We start from the raw sequence: 8,807 nt of genomic DNA on the forward strand, positions 1-8,807 counted from the left end.
GGCATAAATATAGACATATAGATCAATGGGACAGAATAAAGTATCCAGAAATAGACCCACACTTATATGGTTAATTGATTTTCAACAAAGGTGCCAAGGTAATTCAATGAGGAAAGGATATTATTGTCAATAAATGTTGCTGGAACAATTGAACATCCATATAGGGAAAGAAAGGAAGAATAAAAGGAGGGAAAGAAGTTAAAAAGGAAGGACCCTTTCTTTATCACACACTACATGCAACTTTAATTTGAAATGGATCACAGCCTTAAATGTAAGAGCTAAAATTATAACAATTCTGGTAAACAGCATAGAATAAATTCTCTGTGATCTTGAGTTAGGTAAACATTTTTAAAATCAAACATAAAAATCACAAAGCATTTAAAATATTAATGAATTAGATTTTATCAAAATTATGAAATTTTCTGTTCAAAAGACACCACTACTACTAGAGGCATTGAGGGGAGGAGGAGCAGGAGAGAAAAGGGGTGTCAGGTTAATGGATATGAAGCTATCCTATGTAGCCTAAGTGAATCAATGTACAGTATATGCATGTATTGAAACAACATACTATTCCTCACAAATGTGTACAAATAAATGTTAAAATTTTTAAATCTACCAGAAAAAAAGACAGTTAAAAAAAGTAAAAGGAGGACCTTAGACTTAAATAAAATATTCATAATACTTATATCTGACAGAGGACTTGTGTCTAGATATATGAGGAATTCTCACAACTCAATAAGGTGAATAAGTACCCCCCCAATGGGCAAGATATTTGAGAAAGCGCTTTCCAAAAGGAGATTGCAACTGATCAATAAGTGCATGAAAAGATGCTCAGCTTCTTGGTAGCTCTTCCCTGATGCCTAAAATATTCAGCATTGAACTCAATTCTGGGTGCTAAGACATTGTCTCTCAAGTTCCCATATTCATTTCAAGCATTTATCTAAGGAATAATTGAGTACCTACTTATATGCTCATTAAACTATCACAAAATTAGAAAAACCATAACATGGTTGCAGTCGATAGCACTCTTTTGTTGGTGCTACGGTTTGAGTGTCCCTGACAAAATTCATGTTGGAACTTTAATTCCCATTGTGGCAATGAAGTGGAACATGTAAAAGGGGGTGCCTATTGGGAGGTCTTTGGATCCTGGGGGCTCTGCACTCCTGGGCAGATTGGTGCTATTCTCCCAGTAATGAGTGAGTTCCTGCTCTCATGAGACTGGATTAATTTTCATGGAAATGAATTAGTTCCCACAAGGGTGTGTTGTTACAAAGTAAGGATGTCCCTTGTGTGTTATCCCTTCACGTGTGTCTGCTTTCCCTTTGGCCTTCTGCCAGCTTATAACACAACATGTGGCCCTCACCAGAAGCCAAGCAGATGCCAGCACCATGCTTCCTGGATTTCCCAACCTCCAGAATCATTACCTCCAGGTAATTTTTTTGGATAAATTACCCAGTCTCAGGTATTCTGTTATACAACAGGAAGCAGACTAAGTTGACAGGTGTATCATTCAGCTTTTGCTGAATAACAAACCACCCCAAATCTTATTTATTTAAAGCAGCAATCAATTATTTGGCTCATGGTACTGCTGGGAAGTTTTCCTGGTCTGGACAAGGATTGGCTGATCTGTGCTGGCGTTTCCCATGTGTCTGTGATCAGTTAGTGGATTGGCTGGGGCTGGCTAATCTAAGGTGGCTCAGCAGGGAAATCTATTCTCTGCTCTATTTGGCCTCTCATTATTCAGCAAGGTGACCTGGGTTTATTCACATGGCAACAGTGATGAGGGGTCAAGAGGCCATCAAGAGAACTTTTCAAGCCTCTTCTGTGTCATGTTTGTGGATACCTCTTTATCCAGAGCAAATCACATGAATAGGCACAGAATCATGGGCCCTGTAACTTGTGTGGCAAATGGGTATGAATACATGGAGGAGAAGAATTTGTGGCTATTTTTGCAGTCTACCACTACCAGCAACCACCAAATCAACTCTAGTTAAGTAAAAAGAGAAATTATTGGTTTACGTTATTGAAAATTCCAGGGAACTAACCATGGCTGACTCCAGGGACTCAAATGCTGTCAGCAGAACTCAATCTCATTCTCACTACTTTTCAGCTCTCCTTTTTTTGGCTCCATTACTGGAAGACACTCGCTTTGGTCATAGGATGAACTTCAAGAGATGTGGATTTTCATCTTATCCTCTTAGCAAACCTCACGGAGAAAAAGAAGTGGGTTTTTTTCACTCTTTCCGGTGCAAGTCCTAAGATTGAGTTGTCCTGGACAACTTAAGTAAAGTACCCATCTCCGAACCTATCTCTGTGGCCAGTAAGATAGAATAAATGGATTCTTTAGGCCTTGGTAATATGCCCACCTGCAGTGGTAGGAGGACAGTGTAAATCACATGGACTGAGATGAGAAGAGGCAAATTCCCCAAGAAGTGGGACTGGACACTGAAACAATAGATGTCCTGGGCTGTAAAAATGTCCAGAGGAAGATGTTGTTTACGTTATAACGTGATTGGTAATATACTACTATTGCTGCTGTTGTTAACACACTATCACAGGCTACTAGTCATAATAAATCTGCTCTGTGCCAAGCAGTAGGCACTTTACAAACTTTATATCACAGGGCCCTGGATCAAATTTGGATCTGGAGTATGCTTCATCCTGGACTCGGATGTCCTGGGCTGTAAAAATGTCCAGAGGAAGATGTTGTTTACGTTATAACGTGATTGGTAATATACTACTATTGCTGCTGTTGTTAGCACACTATCACAGGCTCCTAGTCATAATAAATCTGCTCTGTGCCAAGCAGTAGGCACTTTATAAACTTTATATCACAGGGCCCTGGATCAAATTTGGATCTGGAGTATGCTTCATCCTGGACTCTGATTTTGAAGCTGTGGTGTAAGTGAACTGTTGGGTTGTCTTCTTGGGGAAGAGGAAGTGGATTCTGTGTGCAGGAAAAGGAACACATAGAAAACTTGGTGATGAGAAAGTAGACAGGAGCAGATGTTAGTGTTGTTACCAACAAACTCAGTTCTCCTTCCATTCTGGGCACACAGGAGCATTGCGTTTCCCTGGCTTGTTGCAGTTTGGCATTTCCATGAAACTGTTTATTAGTATTAAAAAATATGAGCAGAAGTGAAATGTGTCACTTTTAAGCTGAAGTATTTCATTGCCATGGTGATCACAGAAGAACATGTTAATATGCGATGCCATAAAATTGAATGCCGAGCCCTGGTCACCCAGACCCACAGCAGACTTACCAAGTGAGAAATAAACTTGTGCTACAGAGACCAGTGAAATTTTTGGAGTTATTTATTACTGCAGTGTAACCAAGCCCAATCAGACCATCACATCCTAAATAATACTATGAAGTAAGTGTATTTACCTCAGTTTTATAGATGAAGAAACTGAGGCATGGAAAGTTTAGATAAGCTGCTTAGCGTCCCAAATCTAGTGAGGGGAACACCTAGGATTCAAATCCAGGTCTATCTGATTCCCAAGTCCATGCACAGGATCTGTTTGCCCCCATCCTCCAAAAAGGAAGAGAGAAGTATGGAAAGAAAGAAGGAAGGAGGGAAGAGGGAAGGAAGGAAGGAAAAAAGGAAGGAAGACAAAAGTAAGAAATAGGGGCATTATTTTAAAATATCTCTATCTCCTCTACCTATCCGCAGGCACATATACACAAAATATGAAAATATAAAAAGGGGGATTTTCAGCTGAATGTGTTTGCAGTTCACGTGCATAACCTGGACACCCATTTTTAGTGGGAAAATGCACTAGTGTGAAGATATGAATGCCCAAGTTCTATTTTGGATTCTGCGACCATCTCTGTGTCTTCAGTAATGATACTTAAATGTTCTGATTAAAATATGTATTTATATATATTTTTAAATTAATGAGGTACCAGTTCTACTCATAGTGTGATAAATGATACAATATCTCTTATAGCTGCCTCTTCCAGCTTTTTCTTCTATTTATCTGCCCTTCCTTACCTCATTCCTGTTTTCCAATTGGCCTGTAAACAGATCACCCTCACCACATGCGTTAGTTGAGGTTGGAATATGATTTTAATTGTCCCAAGATTTATGGAGGTGCTAGCGCATTCCAGGCACGTACCATCACTGTACATCTGTCTATAAATCCACCTCGGATGCTACACCAAGTAGTCATTAGAGTTGGAACAAATAAATACATGTAAATGTGTCTTAAATAATATGAGGTTTTCTTTGTTACTTTTCTGTAGTTTTCAGCTTTTTTGTGAAGAACATAATATGAAAATGTCACTTATTAAAAAGGAAAGTATGAGTGCTTAAAAATGTAAAGATGTTAAAGTAATTGAAGAAGGGGAGAATTATATATAATGTAAATATAATATAATGTATTAGTCAAATAGTTATATTCATTTTACCAAGGACAAGCATGTAATTCATTTTTAAGCAGTGTTTAAAGTATAAATGAAATGACAACTACATATCTCAATTGTAATTTCTGACGAAGGTAGTTAAATGTTATGTGCTTAAGAAAAAGCTCAAACAGATACTTGCTCAACTTTCACAATTTTAGTTAGTTCTGAAGACGGTCAATTTTTGCAGAATCAGGGTCCAAGAGTTCACGTTGCAGGCATCTTCTCAGGAAACTCCTGAGGCATGGCCTATTTTATATTGCACACCTCAGGACTATAAGATCTATTTATATTCTGGCTAAGCTCCTGATGTAGTCTGAATCTTTTTTAAAACTTTGTGAATTGGGGGACAACAAATCTCAGTGAATTACAACTGCCTCTTAAATTCCAGTATGTACTTTCCCCTAAATATATACATTGTTTCAGAGAAATCAGGCAATATCATAAGAATGTCTGTTACATTCTAAAATTCTGTAATTACAGGTAAATCATATTGTGGTGATATTGTCATACCAAAAGTTCCTTCATGACTAAAAATATTATTTCTAAGTTTTACCATAAATATTTCTTAGTACGGTGGAAACTTAAAGAGAACATTGCAAATGTTTCTTTGAAGTTTGTTGTGATGCTTTTTGATCTCCAGTATGTTTACTACAACATTCATTATTTCTCCCATTCCTCCCATGATGAAAAATAAAGTGGATGCACATGATAACACCAATTTCATTCCTAGGCTTGCCTCTGAGAGCAGGTAGTGTTGGTTGCCTTCCCAAAATACTTTCTCCTCTTTTCCTTACTAGTAGAATCCTGACTGTCCCCAGGGTAGCAAGATGCTCAGCTAAATACTTAACTCCCAGCTTCCTTTGCAGCTAGGTGGGGGCCACATGGCCCAGTCCAAGCCAGTGAGATAGAAGCATAGGGCACGCTTATGCTGAAGTCTGCTTAGGATCCACTGATACTGCTTTCTCCCAACTCCTTCCCTCTTCTTGTCTTGACTGTGGGCATAGCACGATGACCAGAATTCCTGTAGTCCTTTTGCAACAGTGAAAGGAAGTCCAAAAGAATCTGAGGGATATAAAAGTAGACATCACTGATAAGCCAACGCCAGAAACCATATGCTTCCTGAATTCACTTTATATGAGAAAAATAAATTCCTGTTTTAGTCATGTATTGTATTACCTGCAGCTAACAACAGTTGTAATGATTATCCCTCCTCAGTCCAGTCTTTTTGTGCAATCAGATAGGTATCGAAGCTTTTGTCTAATCCCAGATAGAAATCAAGAATGGGGATCCTAACACATAAATTACAACATCTGCCCTTGCACCTGTTCCACCAATAAGCCACCCCATAAGACTTCTTGCTATGAACTGCAAAATCAGCACTTTAATAAACATTTATTTATATTATTCCAAAAACTGCCATACCCCCAAACCTCAAACCCCTAAATCTGCCTAAAATAGTCATCTGTTTGAGATGGGGTTGTGTGAATGATAGAAGATTTCTTTGATTCTTCATGTTGCTACCAGGGTCCTACTCTGAGTATTAAATACAAATTGGCTGTGAAAGAATATTACACAGGGGAGAAAACACTAAGGTCAAGACTGTTCCAGATGATTAAATGAAATCTCAGTTGGTTACAAAGGTCTCAGCTCAAAGAAGTAGGGGTGTATTAAACATGGGATGTAAGTTCCATAGAAGGATGAACCATGTCATTTGGGAAGAAAAGAAATGCTATCTCCCTTTCTGATAAAGTAAGAGTCAAGGACCATGAAATACACTACAAAAAAAATTTTTTTTTCATTTCATGTCAGACAGGTAATGCACCAGTGTCATAACAAGGTTTGAGGGAGACACATCTCAAACAATAGCGTGAAAAACCAATCATCATCACACTTAAGAAGCACAAAGGGGTCACTATGAACAATCTCTTGGCTAGAAGTGAAAATGAATATACAAGATGAAACTAAGAATGAGTAATGATGAGAGTTCCAATGAACTTTCATTGAGCACTTGTTCTGAGCCAGGCAAAGTACTTTACATTCATTTTTTCCCATTTAACCCTCACAAACATCCTATAAGGAAGTCTCTATTGGTATCTCCGTTTTACAGATGAGGAAACAAAGACTTGGAGAGGTTACACTCAACTTGCCTGAGCTTATGCAGCTAGTGGGAAGCAGAGTAAGGACTCAAACCCTGGTCCATCTGATGCCAAAGTCCATGCTCTTAGCACTGTTCTACAACCCCTGTGCTGTCCTGCCTCTGCTGTGGATCAAAGGATGTCAGACCTGAGAGACCCCAGTGGCTCCTGGTATCTTAAAGCATGAAGACCCCTTTTATCAACCACTCCTTTAAAATTCATGGGTTAAAAACAAACATAGTGATAAAAGTAGCTGTCAATTCAATAATGCTGTTAAATGACTCTGCATTTTAATTATCATCATCATACAGTTGGAGAGCAGCAGTTCATTTAAATGCAAGACCTGGGAATGATAGAAAGCATAGAATAAAGAATGTCTTTAGGTCACTACTTAGTGAAGGTGGAAATTTCTGGACACTTTGAAATATTTTCTTGACCACCCCAGGGTAGATGTTGTGTCAGTTCTGGTTCTCTGAGTTGCAGAAGCCAAGACATTGAGGAAAACTTCTGTGAAGGATAAATGGAGTGGGGGCAGCAGTAAGCTGGAAGAGGCTTCAGATCACAATGTAGATCCAACACCTGAGAAGGAGAGAGAAGGAAGGATTGGGTAGGAAGAACCTCAGACCGGAGCACGGTTCTGACAAAGTCTTGACCAGCTGATAAAAAAGTCCCTGAACCAACGTTTCCCGTTAGGGGAATGCCCCACTGGGTCAGCACCAGTACCACTGCCATGCTCAGTCACCAGCTGGGAGTAGCCTGGTGTAAGTGTGGCCTCAGGCTCAAGGGTCAACAGCTGGGAGGTGTCAACCAACCATGCTCCCCACAGCAGGGCAGATTGTTTTGAAAGAGATAGAGCGGCACATCTCCTAGGCAGCCCTGGGTTTGGAAAGGTGGGTATGGTCCAATACCCTAATTTTACAGATGAGGGAAGTGAGGCCCAATTGCACGCATACCTGAAGTATTATGGGTTGGGTTCCAGACAACTGCAATAAAGCAGGTCACACAAAGTTTTTGGTTTCCTAGTTCATATGAAAGTTATGTTTTACACTATAGATAATGCATAATGACTATTAAGTGTGCAATAGCATTATGCCTAAAAAACAATGTACATTCATTGCTTTAAAAATATCTTATTTCTAAAAAATGTGCATGCTGTTGGAAATATAGTACAGGCAGACTTGCTCAATGCAAGGTTGCGACAACCTTCAATTTGTAAAAAACGCAATATTTGCAGGCCGGCCCGGTGGCACACTGCTACAGTGTGCCGCTTGGGAGCGCGGCGGTGCTCCCACCAAGGGTTCGGATCCCACATACAGACCGGTTCCCGCTCACTGGCTGAGAGAGGTGCGGGCACGACACCGAGGGTTGCGATCCCGTTGCCGGTCCCGGTCCGGTACAGGCGCGACACTGAGGGTTGGGATCCGTTGCTAGACATGAAAAAAGACAAAAAAAAATAAAAGAAAAACGCAATATTTGCAAAGCACAATAAAGTGAAACACAATAAAATGAGGAGTGCCTGTTCATCAAGCCACATAGTCAGAATGAGAATTGACTTGATGCAACTCCCACATCAGCAGGTGCTTACACCATTTGACTCTGGAGGTAAATTCACCTACAAAATGGGGGACCTCAGGCAAGTTATTTAATTTTTCTTAGCCTCACCACTTCCTAAAATTAGAATGATAATAGCATCTCACTCATAAGACTATTTCGAGTTCTAAAACACATGTAAATATTCACATATTTAGCCCGGTACCTGTTACACAGCAATCACTCAACAAATGGTAGTGATTATTATTTTTGATCCAAAGTTTTTTCTACTAGATATAGATTAACTAAAAATGCAGAGAGTGGGGAAGGGAGAGAGGGGTTAGGAGTAATTGCTTAAGGGATACAAAGAGTAATTATGATTTGTAATGATGAACATGCTCATAGTATTGATTTGATCATCACATACTGTACACAAATACAGATAGACAACTCTGTACCCCATATATATGTGTGTAATCAAAAATAAATAAATTTTTAGAAAAAAGTTGCAGAGAACATTTTATCATGTCCTTGTACTTTCTACCCAATTGACTTTCTTCAGTCATCAAAAAAAAAATAATAATACAGTCCCATGGGAATTATTCCTAAATTATACCCCATGTTTGCAAAAAGCTCTAATGTTTAAGAATATTAGCGGGGCCGGCCCGGTGGCGCACTGGATAGTGCGCCGCTTGGGAAGCACGGCAGCGCTCCCGCCCCGCGGGTGGGCTCCC

Source organism: Galeopterus variegatus, unplaced genomic scaffold (genome assembly GCF_000696425.1).
Source record: "Galeopterus variegatus unplaced genomic scaffold, G_variegatus-3.0.2 Scaffold1933, whole genome shotgun sequence".
Lineage (NCBI taxonomy): Eukaryota > Metazoa > Chordata > Mammalia > Dermoptera > Cynocephalidae > Galeopterus > Galeopterus variegatus.